Genomic DNA, 20,188 nt, shown 5'->3' with positions numbered 1-20,188 from the left:
GACAGATACTCCAACATTTGTGCAAGCGTTGCTCTGAGGTATGTTTGAAATTAGGGTCTGTCTGGCCCAAAAACTATAAAGTAAATACATTTTGAAATTGAAACAGATCTAATTGGTGTTGTAATTAACAGGCCTAACTGAAGGCAAATAAGCTGTCTTAAAACCTGTCTTAAAATAGAATAGCAACTCAGAATCCCCAGAAGTTATTTTGTGAATTGCAGTTTCTTATAAATATTTACATGTGTCTATAAACATTATTTCTCGAAGAATTATGATGCCACAGTGTGGTTGTTTTGTTTTCTCCTGTCGGGGGATAAGCAAATTTACAATGGAAGCGTTAGCTGATGATTGACAGAACTACAAGCCAATAACGAAACAGCATCAAAAGACTGAACACGCTCTAAAGAATTCTGACCAATGAGGGGACAGACTGGGCGGCCTCTGTGGTAAAAGCCCCGTTTTGTGCAGATCTCAGATCAGCGTTGTGTCGTCGCATACGCTCACGCTAACGTTGTTTCTAAGAAAACAAACCGTTTCCAAGTCAGCGCCCTGACAGACCACTTTATCTGTCTCGTGAAGAAGCCGAGGCGTAACATTTTGAAAGGTTGTGTCCAAGAGGTAGGCACAGAGAGCGGGGATGAGTTACGGTGGATAAACGGGGGGAACAAATCACGGCTTTTAAAGTGAAAAATAAACAAACTGAAAAGTTTTGTTCTCGAAGGAACCGTTGGAGTACACTTTGACCAACAACACACCATTTAACTCCGACCTCCGATGCAAAGTGAGTACCAACATATTGTATCTTGTTAAGAACTTATCTTCACAGTGGTCAAGCCAATGGAAACAAAAAGGCAGTTCCCGTGGGAAATTTCGAAATTAATTCAATATCATTATGCTTTTATGGGGAATACAGAGCTACAGTACGGTGTGTGAGCTCAGGTTCATGATATAAAGTAACCGTATGTGAGCTTAGCCGTTGGTCTTCACGTTCAAAAGGTTTTTACTCAGTAGAAAACTAACTTTATGCTCTATGTAAGACTTTATTCACACCCCAAAATTTTACACTAATGGCTTTGTAGTGGTGTACGTTTCAATGAACGCTCACCCATGACGTCTTGTATTGAGGACTGGTGAAGTGAAAGCAGCTTAGTGCAGGGCTAACATAATGTTTCGTAATTGCAATGGTAGGCTACGGTGGAACCTCCATGGACCGCATAGCTTACACTTGTAAACAAAATGAAATTATAGTTTAGGTATGCTAACATTTACACAAAATCCAAAACAATGGCAAAATTTCCTCGTAACACAACCCTCAACTTCCACAAAACACCCACACCCAAAGCCGAGACTCTCCAGGAAGTACAGTATGCCCATGCAGCTTTGCCGGGGGGAATACAGAGCCCTTGTGCCCTGCAGAGTCAAGTGTGATGACACGGAGCTTGTCACTGGCTGACAGCGCCAAGCCTCTGAGCTGAGCTGGCGGCTCACTGGAGACTCAGCAATTGGCTAGCTTCCATCACATCCCAACTCAGCCACTTGTTTTGCATACTTTGAATTTGTATATTATAATGACACAGGGCACCATGTGTTTTTGTTTTCCAAAATTCTTTCATAACCATTATTGCTCTGCCATGATATGAATGAGGCCTTGTCACATGATATTGCTCAGACTCCTGTGTATCTTTACTTCAAGATGAAATTGCCTAATAACCCTCCCAAAAGCCACAATATTATCCATTTCTTAATGTGGTAAAAATTCAGAGAGGCACAAGATGTCAGGAGTAATTTTTTGAAAATGGAAATGCTATTATGTTTCATTCCATTGAGTCATTTGTTCCTCATGACAGTTACAGTCTGCATACTTATTGAATGCACACATAGCCATCACTTAGCAGAGGAAGTGTGGGGCTTGAGAAAAAGAATGTATTGGCTTGTGTAACTGTAGCTTGAAGGAGCATCTTTACAGATCACACTAATCAAGCGAATGCAAAGCTGCATTTCATTGTTATTCAGCATATCAAAATGTTTAATCAAGATCTGTTGTGTAATATTGCAAATATCAGTTTGAAACTTCACTGGCTTGCCATGTGTGGTATCCACATAATGTCCCACCATTCATTACCTCTGCCAAAGAGGTTATGTTTTCACTCGTGTCGGTTTATTTGTCAGCAGGATTATTCAAAAAGTACTGAAGCGATTAGCACCAAACTTGGTAGAGGGATGTTGCATGGGCCAGGGAAGAACCCATTATCAATATGATTTTTTTTCTATGAGGTCTGGTATATGTTGTCTGACACTGGCCTTTGTAGAAGTCTGCTGTCTCTTAGTGCCCTTGTGGTTGGTATGTTTGTTTGTCAGTAGGATTACAAGAAAAGTACCAAACCAATTTGAACCAAACTTGGAGGAGGGGTGGGGGTTGGGCAAGGGAAGAGCCCATAAAAGTTTTGGAGTTTAAAGGGGTGGATCCAGGAATTTTTTATCACTTTCCTTAACATTGCAACTATTGATTTGTTCGTCAGTTTCTCAGGAAGTAATGTCTGGATCTTGTTTTAAAATATCAGACATATTAATGGTATTGAGATCTATGACTTTGTACAATTTGGTGCCAATCCAGATAATAATCTCGATCTGACAGATGTGCGTAGGAGTGTTTGGCCTTGGCAGAGGTATGCGCTCTACTGAGTGCCATTCTAGTTGTCTTTGTTTCTTTTTGGTCCCATCCCCAAAATTGTTATGGTGCTGTGATTGTGAGAAAAAGCTTGGATGAGCTTCTTTCCCTTGTATTTGAATGCCACAGAGGGGAATCTCCAGAGAGCCGACATTTCTCTGTGTAAACTCTGAAACCTCAATGGTTTGTCTGCAGTTTTGGCCAGCTCCTTTGCTCTCAGTGGGAATAGCCTAGTTCTTCTTTTAAATCTTGCCTAGAAAAAGGTGGGAGGCCTTCAGTCTGAATTCCAACTGGGCAGGGAGGGTCTCTTAGGAGACTTTGGTTATAACTGTTTTGGGCTCATAATCTCTGGTTTATGAGGTCAACATCTTAACATTATAACAAGTCTGTGATGGCTGCATTATGCTTTCACTTTACAGACTCTTCACTGTTGATTGAAGTTAAAATACAAGGTGTTAATAGCTGCTGTTGCCTCCTGAAATGATTCATTGCTGGACTGAAAATGATGCCTTTTTCTTTATTTTAATGCACACAGTGCTGAGGTGTGTGTGTATATGGAGGCAGCTGAGGTCAGGGTGGGGTTGGATGCAGCGGCTCAGACAAGGCACAGCGTAGGAAGCTTTGCCCTGAGTTGGCTGTCTGAACAGGTGTCTCCGAGCTGCAGCTCTGCATAGCTCACATTCCCGGGGTTTTGTTCCTGGCGTGGAGGGTCATCGAGTAGGGGGAGGGAGGTGTGGGAACTAAGAATGCTATGTGCGCAGGGCTCAACTTCCAGAATGAATATGAGCAACCTGCTGATTGAGACAAATGCTTCCTGTCATTGCAACCGCCTGGTTTGTGTTGATGAGAAACCTGTCAGCAGGCCATTGCTCTGTTCATAGCCATGGACAAAGCCGAGCGTTGGCTTCCATAACTGCTAGTCAGCAGAAAGGCTATTTTCTTGGAGCTTAAGGGTGGGTGGGATACAGTGGCTTAAGACTCTTAATCCAAGCATTAGCTTGGATCACTATCAGTAACTCAGAATCACAGGAAATTGCCCCGTCTGAAGTGAAACCGTAACTTCAGTCACCTTGTCTACTTACTCAGCACTAATATTAATTTATCTTAAAGGTGACTACGGCTAAATTGAGCAATTGCTTTAGTTCCTGTACAATTTGACTGTGGACAAAAGTCAAATTTCCATTCTTGTTTTTATTGCAAAGCAGTCAAATTGTTCAGTATTTTGTACACGTCAGCAAGTCAAGAAACTTGCCAACAACAGAATGTGGTCATTCTGGTACTGAAGTTAAGCAAAAGACTAAAACAGCCAGAGAATGTAATGAGGTTGTCATGTTGCTTTTTCATCTCTAAATAACTGACTCTGTTTCGACAGCATTAGCTTTTAATGAGTTCAGTGCCTCTTCATCAAGCATTGCGCGCTTTATGAGCTCAGGTCTCTGAGCACTGCCTCCTGACATATTGAGGTGAACCTATTTTACTACCAGCCATTGCTAAACTTTGCAACATATGAAATATGAATACAAGCGTGTGGCTGCAGTAGCTTAGTCCAGTTATAAAGTCTAAAGACAGACAGATTAGAATATTTTTGTACTGCTTGATGTATTTTTGTCTGAGGTCTTTAAAGGTTTCCCATGATTCACCCATGAGCTGCAGAGTTTTGTAGTCTTTTGTTTTGAAATTTAGAGCTAAAACATGATAAGATCATGAAAGCAAACTTCCAGGAACTACAAGAACAAATTTGCTGTCAGTGGAAAAGATCATGTTTGAATCAATCTGCCTTGGCTCATCACTACTTTTACTCATAGAGGAACTCATAGTTATGATTCTGCTGAAGTGAGCTGTATATTTACAGACGGCTGGACAATCTGTCCATCCAACTATCCTTATGCCCACTGACACATTTGTCTTTCCATCCATTCACCCTTCCATTCATCAAACTGATCTTTCATTGATTCTAGTGCTCACCAAACCACTTATTTGCCACTCATTCCATTCATCCATCTATTCATCCATCCATCCTTCTGTCCATGCATAATCACCATCTTGCTCCGTGGTATTACTAATCTCTGTTGCGAGTCTGCATAGTACTTGTGAGCCTGCTGTTGCACTACTGATCCCAGACAGAGAGATTAAAGTGATGTACTTGGCAGGGTCACAGTTGATAAGCATCACCAGTAGTGATGCTGCGTTGTTTTGCCCCTGCCTGCCCTACAGAGGTGTAGGGTTTCTCTCAGCACCACCTAAGCCTCTGCAGTGCTGCGCTGGAATGAGCCCACCCAGCAGTAGTCAGCCATCAGACACCGATGCTGGCTGCGTTATATTCCAGCTCATGTACATAAAACGCTGTGCTCACCATGCAGGCATGCTGCCCTCATGACTCTGTGCAGGTCGTCTTTTGATGGAGAAAGCAGAGAGACTAAGTGAACGGCAGTAGCATTAATAAAAGTACTGGGTATAGGAAAGCAAGTGAGACCCTGACTCCCCAGGGAGAAGGTTATGCTATAATGTGTTACTATATATTGGTGCAGACATGAGTGGTATGAAAGTGTGGTGTTTTGTTAAGGGACACTGTTTCACTCCTGTTCTAAGACATTCACTGTTAAGGAGTGCAATGCTCCAGTTGTAAAGAACAACAATCTTCTTATGCAGCTACATCTATAGCCTAACAACATGGTTTGTATTGAAAGCCTGAAACATGAACTTGTACAACGAGCTATTGCTGTGGGTATACTGTGTACACAAAATGCCTAGATCACAAGCTTGCAGATGAGATGTTTGAAGGGTTTGTAGTCTGTTGTTTAAAGCTAAAACATTGTGTAAAAGTAACTGCTGCACAAACACATGGAGGCACACTGTATGCTGGTAACAAATTTGTTTATGACTAATTATCAGTAGTCAGTGAAGGCTATACCCTTACATACCGAGGCATGGGATGACATGACTGACGTCAACCTTATTTGTCAATATTGTTTTATTTATGAGGGTTTTCCATGCATGGCCCCTGCCTAGCATTACTATCCCTATTCCCCTTATGGTAGCCCTGTGAATAATTCAACACACTTGGAGCAAACGGAACTTAAATAGGCCAAAGTGTGTGTACTTGTTTGTGGTTCTGTCCAGTAAAATCACAGCAACTGATTTGTGTAGTTTATGCTACTATTGTATGATCATGGTGATGAAAACTGACTTAAGGACGTCTCTGGATAATGTAAAACGTAGTAGATTTGAGCAAAGGGCACAGAACAAATAAGTACTTGCTATCTTTGCCACCTGACTCCGCAGCCTCAAGTCTGCACCATCAGCATGAGAGGATCTATGTCATCTGTCAGTGATGAGTATCCGGTGCTGTATTGATGGGCCACAATATTCATGTAGCTTGTGTTGATATTTGTGCTCTGGGAGCTTGGTTACCATACACTGTGTGTGTGTGTGTGTGTGTGTGTGTGTGTGTGTGTGTGTGTGTGTGTGTGTGTGTGTATGTGTGCGTGTGTGTGTGACTTCTGTTGATCTTTAAGGATGACCAATTTTGCTTATAGTAATTAATCTAAGGGTAATAAAAACACAGTTGTGTTGTATAACACACATTACACTCTGATTTCACCACCATCTGCTCCTTATTGCTGTGAGAGCCTTTGCTGATATCAAATAACAGAGAGGAACGCAACTTTATCTGTTCAAGTTTTAGAAGTCTAATGGTCACAGTTTCTGGATGTTAAGGCCACATGAAAAGTGGACCTAATGTTGGAAGTTGTTTTTTTTGTCTGACCCTTATAAGCCCCCCCTCTACCTTCTTCTGCTGCCTTGATGTTAGGGATCACCCCTCAGGTAAAGCATCCTACTTTCACCACATGACTCCTCTTGGTTTCCCAGCTGCAGTAATGTTTGATGTCGAATGCAACAAAGAGAGAAGGAGCAGATGGTAAAGTGTTGCTTACCTTTCTGATGCTTTGTAATCTTGTAATTTATAATGTCATTCAACACGTTTACTCAGTGAATGGCTGTGGTACGAGGATTGATTTGATGACTGGCAGGAGACAGGAGAGAAGAAATAGGGAAGCCTGAGTGATGTGGTATGTTTGGTTCTTTGTTTCGGTGGGTGGGGTCTTTTAGAGGCCTTGAGCCCATCAGAATAGTGCTGATTATCTAAAGAGGGTTTTCTCTAGCTGCCTGTTTTCTGTCAGTTGGCAAGGACACCTTCCACACAGCAACACTGCCTTTCACACGCTAAATCCCCCCTTTGTGTATAGGGCGTCTCAAGTAGTGTCAGCTTTAGCGCTGTACACTTGTTCCTGTGTTTCCCACTACATCCTTCTGGCTGCAGGCCCCCCCCTGGGGCTGAATTTTCATTTGCCTGTTAACTTCTCTGCCCCTTATTTTCCTCTCTGCTACACTCCACAACACATCAATTATTGGAAAAGGGAGGTCTCTGTGTGTAAATGCACACTTTTGTTTTTTAACTTGAAAACATGTTCTCAAGCCTCTCTGTGTATGATTGTGTGTTCATGTATCAGACAGGCCGCCATTCATCTTTAGACCAGCATAGACCCAGTCTGTGCCTATTCCCTCGTTGCTCATTGAGCGCAATTAGAGCAATTTGTCTGTGAAAAACCCCTTCACAACAGCCTATTTGAACCACTGACTGTGCAACCTTCACTCTCTGATGCTGTATGATGTGATTAAAATTATTCACTCTGGATGATGGTAGACAAGGGGATAGGGTCTGTGTGATATACTTGATTCCCTGTTAATCCGGTTACTTTTGTATGAAACTGTCCATTATCCTCCACCATTCATGTCCACTAACTGGTGTGTTACAGTCTCAGTGATTCAGTTGTAATTCTAGGTCTGTAAGGTTTTGTCAGATTTGGTGAAAAAAATGAGTTTTAGCATTAATGCTTACTAGACTATGGTGGCAGAGAGCTGAAGACACTGTAGCTTAAGAAAACCCAGGCAAACGTACTGAACACCTGTTTAACAACGTGTGTTGCATTCAGCAAAAACAAAAACAAAAATACGCTGGAAATAAGTATGATGAAAGCTAATTAAGAAATACATTCACCAATTTTAAACATACAACAGAAAACTCTGCAAATTGTCCATGATGTCGTAAGAACCCAACAGAAACTTCCAACTGATCAAAAGAGGAAATGACACACTCCTCCTCCTTATGGACTATTGTAATGCACTGTACAATAAGAGCCAACAGTGTTCTCATATCACCTCGGTATCAGTCTCACTAGACTGGCCCTCTTTCAAATTTAGGATTGGATTCATAATCATCCTAATTACTGCCAAGGCCTTGCACAACTTGGCACCACCACACATCCATGAATTACTGACCCCATATATATCCACTAGGCCTCTGAGGTCATGAGAACAAGGGAACACCAGTCTCAAGTCCTACTTTCCTCTTTTTATTGATTCTTCCTGCTCTGATTTGTTCCTCTTTAGCTTTTATTCTTTTAATATTATTTCTTGTTTTTGATTGAATTATGTTTTCTTTTGCTTTTGTCATTGTTTTTTTTTTGCTCCTTTTGCAGCACGTTGTAACCCTGGTTTTGAAAAGTAAAGATTTATTAACTGGCTTTTCTATACTTGAGCTACTATTAAACTGTTTTTAGTATTTTACTAATAACCTTTAATTGTCACTCAGCAAAACCTCCATAGGCTAAATCTCAGGTCGTAATTTTCTAAAAGGCTCTTGGTAGATTTACAGCCAATATCTGCAGGAGGGGCGTCCTGCAGTGTTTTATAGTGAAGGTGCTTCACCTCACCTGAGATAAAGAGCACTTCTGCTAATGCAAGTGAAAATGTTACAGTTGTTTTAAATGTGACGCTAGACCTAATGGAACCCCTGTAGTGACCCTGCATCACACAGCAAAGGCCCCATGATTCAGGCATTTTGACTTGTCATAGCAGGGATGTTATTAATAACAGTAACACTGGCTCTGTTCTATTCAAGTGTCCCAGTGAGCCATGACATTGTGCCAATGTGCCAGCATTCAAAATAGCAGGAGCCTGATACTGTAACTGATAAATGAAATCAGCCATCATTAACTGCATCATTTACACTTGTGCTTTTGCCACTGTGCGTGTGATCCAAAGGCGTTATTGTTAAAATAGTTATCATAGAGGAAATATTGTTAGCACATTTTTCATCATTGCTAATGAACAACTGACTTCGGCATGTTGCATATCTGCGTGCGTTCATTCGTTTTTAATGTCTGTTGTGTAAGACTCAGAAAATTTCAGTATTTGCTTGTGTTTTCTATATTTCTAGTGTGTTTCTTAATGATGGATGTTTCTTGTGTCTTCTGTATTTGCAGTGTTTTTTTTTTCTAATGGTAACATACTGTATGTGTTGTCAAATTGGTGAAGATATTTTCTCCATTTTTTCTATTTGCATGTTTTTTCTTTAGTTCTGGTCTGATGGGCTCTCTCAGCCACTGTACCTGAACTGAAACTAATATTTAATTGTGTGTATTTTATTTTAAGTTGCCAGTTAATACTAATCCGTTTTGCTAGTAAAATGTGCAAAATCTGTCTTTTCATGGCATGAATAATACATAAACATGAGTAGCTGCCATAATTTGAGCCTCACGTTGCCACAGATGTAATTTGGTATTTGCCCTTTATTTAACATTTTAGCAGCTGTAATCATTCTCTACTGCTTATCATATGGTACCCTCATATCAAAGCACAGGCTTCAGTGCTAACTTAGCTCTTAGCCCACCACTAATTGCTAACTAACCTTATGGAAATGCTTTTGAGGGGAGGGTTTTTCGGCTCGGGTAAAATTAAAGTGTGATATTTATAGTTTGCTTTGGATTGTTGGGCTTTGATAACAGAAGGCATGTGGTGTTCATGCAGCAGTGTGTGTAGGAGTAGTTTACTTTGTCCATGATGGTGGTGACTGCACTGTCATGTAGTCTGTAGAGTTAGTCTGGATTTGAATAGAGTTTGAATAGATGGACTTTGCCGGGTGGAGCTGGGTTTGGTTTGTAGGTTCACTGGGTCACAGAGTTTGTTTATGGTGCATAGTACAATATAGGACTGTGACCTTGAAGGACTGATGTGGTTTGTTTGTGTTAAGAACATGGAAAACACAATAGACAATAAAAAATATGTATGATATACTGTATATACAATTAATGCACAATGCAGGAGGGAGTTTAAACCATATGCAACTGATTAATACGATTTAAATTAAGTAAATAAAATAAAATTAATATAAAAGGGAAAAAAAGGGAGCGAGAGCAGCTTCCCTTACCCTTAACAAAAGAAAGAGTGTGTATCAGGATACTGTCCCCACAATCAAGAGGGCTTGTAATAATCAGACATTATTAATATTTTGTATTTTAGTTTATGGCCTGATTAATGTGATTTATTCAAGGTTACCATATTCTGTCATCTAATTCTAAATACATAATCGGTAACCAAACCTAACCTCTAACCTGTTCAGTACCTTTTAGACAAAGTTTGAAAACTGCTTCTCCAATAATTCAACAAATCGGTACAGCTCCAAAACACACGTCAGCGATGCTGGCACGGGCCCCAGCACTCGCCTGAGGGAGCCATATTTGGGGATATTTCTCTAAGCTTTCATTTAGATCATTGTAGTCTATGTAGCACCTTAACTTGTATGAGGCTGTGTCTCTCACAGACAGACAAAGAATGGATCCACTCCAGTGCCTCCTCCCACTGTTCCCCTGATATGTCTAATTGAAATTCCTCCTCCCATGTAAGTTTCAAGTGTTAGCGGAGACAGTTTTCCGTATATAACAGATACGACCCCTTTAACAAGTGGATCTTAAAGAAAAAATCAGGTCCATGATTGATTGTTCTGGGGCCTGAGGATTTAGTGCATTATTTTGTTTAAATAGTGTAAGTGTGAATGAGGCAAATTGACTTTGTAGTTGCTCAGAAGATGGAAACATATTGTCTATGAACAGATCCACGAAATCATGGTTTTCTTTCTCATTTCAGTCATCAATTATACTATTGTTAAAGAATCGTGCAAAAGAATAATTTAAATTTATTGACATGTTACTGGATCATTGAAAACCTATAGCACCTGCAGCATATTTACTTGTCTTACAATTGTTCAATCCAATTTAGTGGTCAAGTGTAACAATGCATTTCTTTGACTAAATGAATTAGACCATTAATCTTTCCTAAAATAGTTTACATATCTATTTGAAGAGGTCTGATGTGATATATGACATAATAATTATCAAGATGCTGCCAGTTTTGTACTGTAGTTCTCCTTCACTCCTTCACCAACTCAGGCTCTCACAGTTGGTCAATATAATGACTACTGTAATGCTTTTTCTATCCACCCTTTTTCCTCTCTTACTTCCGGGGTCGTTAGCACCAGATAGAGACAAAGCAGCTCTTTCTTTGTCCGTTTTGAAGTTGTCCCCAGCGGCTGGATGTTAATCTGACTGACCATCAGCAGCTTCTGTCACGGTCAGGGAAAGACAGATACTGAAAGGCTGAGATAGATAGCAAAGGAGGGGGTGGGGAGGGGTGGCATGGAGGCTGATGACTGGACCATTTGGCATCCGGTGAACAGAGGAGTATTGTGTGCCAGTGGGCCACTGTGGAACAGACTGGTTCTTTACAGGATGAAACTGGTGTTAAAGCTCCAAAATCTTATGGAGGGAGATGTGCCAGAGAGACATTTACCAACTGTACACCTGAGAACAAAATGCTCAGTACCAGTGGACTGTGAGTTCAGATCTGCAGGCAAAGGATATTAACAAATGTTAAATAAAGGGTCACTTCCAGGTTTTCAATGTTAACTGTCCTGGAGACCATTTCCTTATCTCTGATGGGCTTTTTTTCTATTTTAGGTACTATAATGGTACTATAATCGAATATTGGGTTTCATACAACATCCGCTAAACGGTTTCATGTAAAGTGTCATCAGTCAGTGTCACAGGATAATGCATTAAAAAGTAAAGTAAAGTGGATAGGTTTATACAGTGTAAGCGCTGACAGCTCTGGATGGAAAATGTAACTGCAACAACGAAAACAGCGGTTGTTGGCAGAGGACAGATGTAAATGTAACATCACTTGCACCTGAAGGAAATGTGTGTACACAGATGCAATGTGAACATTGTTTCTGGTCTGCAGCTGTGATGTACAAGTGTTTCACTCCCATCCCAGTCCTGAAGTTACACTGTGTACACTTACACAAAGAGGCACACAGAGGCCTGTGACCAAGTCAGTTTGCAGTGAGTCATATCAGCCAATGTCTCATCTTGAGAACTGCTTATGTTGTAGAAATGATCAGATCCTACATGGGATGGACAAAGGGTGGAATGCAAACAGAAAAGTTGATTGAAAGTTGTTTCTTTATCTAATTAGTATGAAATTTTTGCCAAGGTGCTGATAGAACCATGTTCAGAGACAGAAGTAATGTTACAGCATTACATAGGTTTGTGCACACTGTTGTGTACTCTTAAGGTCAAAGCCAAGCTGGAGTTGAAACACTACATAAAAGGATAAAGATAAGATCCCTGGCACCGGCTTGCACTGAAATCCAAGTGTAACTTTACTAAACAAAATTGTCTTTTTTTTTTCACCCTAGACAGTTTCACCCTAAACTTTATGTATATGCTGTACTCCACTGATGTTTGAAAGCTGCTACACAATTCAAGGATACCTAATTTTGCCAAATCAAAGGGGTCAAAGGTAAAGCTAGCTACTTTAGGCTTAGCTTTCAAACTGTCATGGCCTTACATAGCACAAACTGTATTCCAAACACTGCAGCTGGTTTTGCTGAGTAGCACAGCTTCAACCAGAGGAACTAATAATCAGTGAGCTCAGCTTCTGTAGTGTTTGGAATAAAAATATACAGAGTCTCGGGGAAATGTATGAGTACTTCTGACATATAATTTTACATTGTAACCTGATGAGATTCACCCTTTGTATGTTGGTACGTGTCATAAATTTATTTAAAAGTTGAGCTTAACTTTAAAAGCTTGGAGGCAGCCTTTCTGTAGGATTGCAGTTAGATCTTTCTGGTATGTTGGAACATGACTTACCATCCACAACCTAGCCTTATACGTTCCTACATGAATCCTTATTTAATATAATCCAACTGAAACAACCTATCAGGCAGCAGCAGCAGCAAGGTAAAACAGATCACATTGGATGGAGAAACCACCATGAGACAGAGGCTCTGGAAAGGGATGTAGCAGTGCCGCCTCAGGTTGACTGGTGCTAAAAGGATTTTAGTTTAATACTTTACACTAATGAAGAGGCTTGTTCCAGCAGAACACATAAATAAGGAAACTTTATGACCAGATTTGTCTGAGTACCTTTCCACTTACAGTGTTTCATTAGATGTGGATAAAGGGCTGTAGATTGAAGTCTGACACTATGAATCTGTCTGTAAAACTAGGAAAAGTAAAACACAGACAATCTCTTCCTTTGTGCAGTTTAGTGTAAAACATCCCAATCTACTCAGTGTTCAAACTTCCTGATATGAATCAGATATTTTACTTGCACTGGTGGGAAAAATCTGATACAGCTGTCTGTCAGACATCTGCTATAGCAGGTTTTGACTTTGCTTACACTTAAAAAGCCCCGTCAGTGCATTACCATTCAATGGCCCATCTTCTGCAAATGGTCAAATTTCCTGGTTTAAGTGATGATTTCTATTTTTTTCTATCCTTAAAAAGGAATGGATATATTTTACTAACAGGAGACAATGTCATCTCTTTTAAAATGCTAAAATACAGGATGCCAACCTTCCTCAGTTGCTTTGAGCATCTGTTGAGTATCATTCATCATAGTAAAAGAATTCATTTTAAATTTTTCTCCTGTCATGTGTCTGTTTGGTTGCCAGTGAAAGACTCTTCTCTACTATGGTATTGCCCTCTAATAACTCTTTAGTATTGCAACTTTCTGAGTCTCCTGATGTAGTAGTACATTGTGGTTGTGTATTTAGGTGCAAAGAAATAATAATTCACATAATAAAACTTGATTGACTTGCATTTGCTTAGGGTGTGTTAAATAAACTGAATGGATATGTTTGTATATAAGCTCTGACAGCTCTGGATGGATGGGATGTCTTCTCTCTTATATCCTTATATCAATCACCAGTGAAGTTCAGCTGTAACCACGAGTACTCAATTGGCTTCTTTGTTATTTGGTCGAGGATTTTCATCCTCCCTTTCACACACACAGCCCTGAAGAGACAGATAAGATGTAGGGAAGTTTTAACGTCTCTAACATGATTTGCATTCCCATGTAATAACATTTGCATTTGCATGTCTACAAAGGCACATGTATGCAGTTTTGTCATAATGTGGAGCATCTTTATCTTGTCATGTGATACAAGTATTACTAACTGAAACAATTTGAGTTTTCATTCACAATCTGATTTAGAAAACTATACAGGATATCAAAAAGGTTGAAGTGTTAAAAAGCCATTAAGATTATAAATAGAACTGATTGGACATAATTTACAGAATATCTAAGTTATCCAAATATTTTCATCTCAAAGCTGCAAACACAAAGCTTCTCAAAAAATGGATGTGTTTAAGCAACTGTGAGATAAAAGTGTCCTGCTTATGTGTGTATCTATGCACATCTTGTGTGTGTGTGTGAGGATTGTGCACACCTGCGTATATTTGCAAAGGGCGTCTGCTAAAGGTCAGTCATCAGTTTGCTCATTCCTGTCAGTCACATCAGCGTGTACACTGTCCATATTGGTACACACAAGTTATTATTCATCCCTAACAGTTGTGTTAAGGTCAGTGAAGCCGAATAAGGCCTGGAAAATGCTTTAGTAGGCCTGTGTGATTTAGACAGCTGCAAGTGTGAAGCATAGAAGTGAATGAGTTGTTACGTAATGAGGTATTCCAGTGTTTCAGTGTGGGAACCATTCACAGAAATAAGGATTATCACTGGTAGCAATAGCCCTCCCAGTCCCACCAGTCCTGTGTTTGAGAATGTGTGTATGAGTACAGTATTCGTTACCATCACAGTCTCGTCAGATAAACACAGTATTAAGCCTCAAAGTATTAATTTTAACCAGAGTCGTGTGTGTATTGTTCACAGGAAAGTTTTGCAACTTGCTCGCCGCTCAGGCATCATTTCTCAGCACTGCATTACCTCATTTACACTGATGATAGCAGCCAGGTACTCCTCCACTGAGAGTTGTGTGTGGTTTGTCAGCCAAAGGATGAGGGGATTTCCAAGAATATGTTATGTAGAAACATCCAAGAAGTATCAGTGTGTTACAGTGACGGCTACTCCCTAGTTACACTCGGAGATCTGGGAAATGTGGATTGCAAATGTGTGATTGAAGCAGCTTGAGTTTAGTCTTAATCCATGAAGTTTTCAGAGGGTATAAGGCCGAGGCCCTGAAAGTGTTTTAGTTGTTTGTTTAGCATCTGCAAAGTTCATGAACGAGGTGGTTCCCTCTTCATTTGTGCAGAGTCACTGTTATTCCCAGTTGGGCCTAAAAGTAGTTTCAATGATTTAAGGCATCTGCACTGAATGAGGTCAAAGAAAAACAGTGACACAACATTAAGGTTCAGCAAGATTTATTTTGCTGATGCTGGCAGCAAAACAACCAAGTCCAACGTTGGCCAGGCGAGTGCCAGAGCCAGGATTCTTTATTTGCTACAACCAGCAGGATTTCTGTTATTCTAACACACAACAAAGAAAGAAAACGTTGTGAAATGGAAGCTTGTACACTTCCACACAACATACATCTAGTGACCTTATAACCCAGTTCAAGCACTTGAAAGGTGCTATTTTACCTCAGTTACACAATTTTCTTGTCGTGTCACTGAACTTCTGTTCTACATAAATTGTAGGAACATAAAATATTTCCTCTTGCTGCTTTGATCTTCCAGAGACTTTTATTTTTTGTATTCCAGGCTTAACAAACTCCCCGTGCCTGCACTGCTGACACTGCAGCCGGGAGATGAGAGACAGGCTGTGGTGGAAAGTAATACCAATCTGCCCGAGCGGAGGAGGAAGTGCTGGCTGTGTGTCATTGTGTGTGTTAGGAATGTGGAGGAGAGTGGTGATGAGAGCGCCTCAGAAATGGTGGAGACAAAGAGAATTAATGGAGAGGTGTGTGTGTTAGATTCTCTTCCTCCGCGTGCATGTGATTATCAGGCTGCTGACAGGTGCTGCTGAGCCACTTAGAAAGGCTGTTATAGACAATGAGGATCATTATTGGTTGGACAAAATGCCTTTCACCTCACAACACGGCAGCATCTGATGGATGTGACGGAGGAGTGCACACAGAACTGAAAGGAGCTGCAAGCAATTACCTCAATTACAGGAAGAGTGAATAGAAAGTCTCTACTTCAAGCAGAATCACGCACATTAGTGACACATTGATCCACCGTGGTGTAAAGTCCCTCCATGACCCTTTTCATTGCTTTGTTAGACTTCAGTCACTTAAAGACTTATGGTATTTAAATGAGGTGAGTCACATTTAGAGTTTGGGGGCACCACTCTGTGATACTCAATTGAGGCATTGTTCTTCACGCCCCTCCCCACTTCATCCCTACTTTCCTCTTCCTAGCAACCAAAGCCCAATGCGAAATGATTTGAGGTACCAGGAAATGGGGTTACACACACACACACCCTTGTTTGCAATTATCAGTCTAATATGTTTACGAACTGCATAGCAGGGTGGAGGAATGTGTTAATTGGTAGAAGGGAATAGACCGGGAACTAAAATAGCAGGCCTCCTGGCACAATAATTCAGCAGACATAATTCATTTCCTGCCTTTTGTTGGTGGATCAGCCTGTCCTTCATTCCTTGCGTCAAATGAATTCAACACACACGCTTTCCCAGCAACAGAAAGCCATTGATCTACTTTACTGTACATGAACCGCTTTGATCTCTCTGTAAATACCTCTGTTTGTCTTTGTCCCTGAACTTCACAGTGTCTCAGAGTCTGACTGCTCATTGCATGTTATAACTCCCCCACTGTTGATTTTGTTCTTAAGAGCATTAAATTACCAGCAGCAAGTGATTCAGTGCAAACACAGGGAAGACAGACTCATGATGAAACACGCAGCAATGTCTTGTTTTAGTCTGGGAGATTAATAAAGGCTCTTGGTGGTCCAGAGTGATGGTAGTTGAGTGACTAAACAAACCCTCATTGAAGTTCCCCTTTCTGATAGAGGATTTATTTAGTTATTTTAATTTGAAATGCTGAAAAATCATCAAGGTATGAAGAGCACTAACCGTTAGCGTCAATAATTCTTTGTTTTCATGAACTGAACAAACTACCTTCTTATCCCCTATACCTTCCCACATGTTACTCTTTGGTTCAGTCACAGCAGAAACTGCAAGTTACTACTAAAACAGTTTATGACTTGCTGCACTCAGGCCTGTTTTTACAAGCCAATACCTGAACTATGTTACTCTGCTTCCAAAAAAAAAAGTCTATGAATTGATTTTCATCTAACACACAAACTTCAGGAACATACATATTGATGTCTGATGCTTCTTGTGTGATCTTGAGTCTAAGTATGAATAAAGCGGAATCGGATGCTGTGGAGCCACATAGACGTTCAGATCACGTTGTAATCGCTTGTTCTTGCTCTGACAGGTTTTGTCGAGCAAGAACCCCCCCCCCCCGAGCATCTAGAGTTACTGCTTAACACTTATCTAACCAAGAACCAGGAGGGCAGGATTATGTGGCTAGACAGGGACACACACACACAGAGTCACTATCAACCCTATCATCATTTTTAGCTTACCCCTTTTACCCTGTAACCCGATTCTAAAGCTCCCGACTCTAAAAACAGACCAAAGTTTTACCACGCAGCCCCACTCGCTGCCGTGTCAATCCCTTCAATTGGAGGCAGATAACCTGCGGCACATTATACTGTCCTGCAGGACACATCTGAGATCTGCCACTCCCTTCCCTTTCCATGCTAAAATATTCAACCTGAACCTGAACCTGAGAGAAGAATAGAAGATGAGCAACACAAGGGTCAGGATGTGATTATTGAGCTCTTGTTGCAGTTGGCATGGCTTCATACAGAAGTCCTGCATGAGTACATGAGTACAATGCATGTGTAATCACAGGGAAAGTCACACAGAGTTTAATGACTTTGTAATGGCTGCTGTGAGAGTTCCTATCAGGGTGAGCAATCAGAGTAAAGGAGATTTGGTAAGACGGAAGGCTTGACGCCCCCCCTGCGCGCACACACACACACACACACACACACACACACACACACACACACACACACACACACACACACACACTTCCAGAGTACTTGGCTGCAGGTTGACCTGTGCGGGTTGGTAATTTGGGAGGTGTTGATCGCTGACATTATGGCTGCTGTCAGTGTGCCAGGGGACGGCTATGATGATACTTCTATTCTAACAGCGTGTGTGTGTGTGTGTGTGTGTGTGTGTGTGTGTGTGTGTGTGTGTGTGTGTGTGTGTGTGTGTGTGAGTGAAACACTGATTTGCACTGGAAATTGCTGTATTTGCAGTCTTCAAGGTCGAGTTGTCAGTCTGTGTACATTATGACACTGAATTGTCTTGATTGATTCTGTAGATCCATCCCATCTGCTCATGTGTGTGTCCCTGTCAACCTCTCAGGGGTAATAACATCTTGGCTATGTGATGTGCTGAAAGGATTATTAAGAAGTGCTCACACATTCACGCAGAATGTTTTCAGTAAGCCAAACTAAACCACTTATTTCACAAAGATTCAGATTTGTGTATCTGCATTTTAACATTTCTGCCTCTGCTGTCTGAGTCCATGTTCTCCTGTGTTGTACTGACCATGGCAGCCAAGCTGGCAGTTGCTTTTTCGTACCCAGAGGAGCAGCTTTAGTGCAGCATCTGCTACAAGCAAAGCTGCCCTCACACCATCTCACCACCTTTCTCCGTCTGCTCTATCAGACTCTCTCCATCTGGTAGGAAATGAGGCGGAGTTAACATCGACTGGGTTGCTGCTGCCCCATGACAGCCATGTTTGCTTATGTTGTGTCAGTGAACAATTTGTATATTGCTGTATGTGATGAATATGTTTCAAGTCATACAAGTTAAATACCGCCATTAAACAAAGATGCATATGGCCATTAGCAGTCACGAATGGCTGAAATATTGCAGTTTACTAAATTAACAATTGAGACTCAGAGCAGTATTACAGAATGGAAGCAAATGTGATCTGGCAAATCTATAAATCTAATTGATTTTAGAGAAATAAAAGAAACAGCTCTCTGTATGGCCTGGCAATTACCTGAAAACTGGTCTTGACTGTATAGAATCCTCGTTAGGGCAGAGGTAATAAAAACAGATTAATTACACCTGGTACCTCTGTTTAAGGTGAGATTCACAAGATAGAAGTAAACACTATAACAGGCCTGGTCACAATTGCAATTGCATATTGACTTGTCATTGCAGGAAGAGCACAGGTTCCTATTAATGTTAACCTTGGCTCTGTTCTATTCAAGTGTCCCAGTAAATCATGACAGTAGGATGCAGGATACTGAATGCACCATTAATTCATGTTATTTACATTTGTGCTTTTCTTGCTCTGTCATGTCCAAAAAATACCCACACACTGTCCTTCTATCTAGACATTAAAATAGTAAAAAAAAAAAAGAAAAAAAGATGGGCTTACAAATTATATAACACAGTAAAGTGCAGCCAAACATGTTTTTGTGGTGATATCATCATAAATGGCTGTCTGACACACTTATAGCCTATGTGAATCAGGTCTTCCTTTATGAAGATGGTGAGTTCACTATGAGCATAAAAATTATGACTCACTTACCATTTATTCATTTACTCTGTCTCAGCTGTGAACTTTTCTGTCCCAGTCAAACACCATTAGGACTTGGTGAAATAAAGAATGTTTGACATCATATATATGAGGGCTTCACGATATGCAGAAATATTCATATTGCGATTATTTTGGCAGATATTGCGATTTTGATTTGAATCACAATTTCAGTTGGAATGATAATTTTTGCATTTCATTTTAATTGACAAATTTTTTAAAAATTATGATTTTTGTTGGGGCTTCTACCAAAGAAACATGTTCCTTTACGTCTGGATATGATTGGATATTATTTGTAGGCTAACAATGCACAACAATGTTGAGACACAATTTGCAGCTCCTGTGATTTGGATATTGCACTTGGCCATATTGCGATTTCAATGATATTTTTCATTAATTGTGCAGCCCTAGTATATACAGTCTGATGGTTGACGAATTCAAATTGTCATCTCATGACATACTCTATATCATCATATCACTCATCCATAGGACCCATCTGTTTAAAGTTTAGTTTCAGTGAAGCTCTGAATCTCTCATTAGACCGATGTTCACAAGCTGTTTCTCCTCATACACTGTCAGTATAAATTGATAATGATGTTGTTAGACACACACGCACACATGCACACACACTAGATGGACCCTCTCTGGTGTCACCATGCACTGACCAGTATAGAGTTTCATCTGCTGAGGTAATACAATAATACACACAGGAGAATTTACCCTG

At 40.5% G+C, this 20,188-nt stretch overlaps 1 protein-coding gene across 1 annotated transcript in view; it reads left to right on the top strand.

The window, feature by feature from the left end:
* Nucleotides 1–589: 589 nt before the first annotated feature.
* Nucleotides 590–20,188, top strand: part of mpp7a (MAGUK p55 scaffold protein 7a) — a 135,420-nt gene continuing 115,821 nt past the window's right edge. The window contains exon 1 of the mRNA XM_023401876.2: nt 590–781. The gene's annotated coding sequence lies outside the window, so the exon portion shown is untranslated. The remainder of the gene's footprint in view (nt 782–20,188) is intronic.

This window comes from Seriola lalandi, unplaced genomic scaffold (assembly GCF_002814215.2).
Source record: "Seriola lalandi dorsalis isolate HSWRI2012SDOR001 ecotype SW California unplaced genomic scaffold, Sedor1 jcf7180002053798, whole genome shotgun sequence".
NCBI lineage: Eukaryota > Metazoa > Chordata > Actinopteri > Carangiformes > Carangidae > Seriola > Seriola lalandi.
Note: the sequence above shows the minus strand (reverse complement) of the source record. Positions and strands in the feature narration are given on the sequence as shown.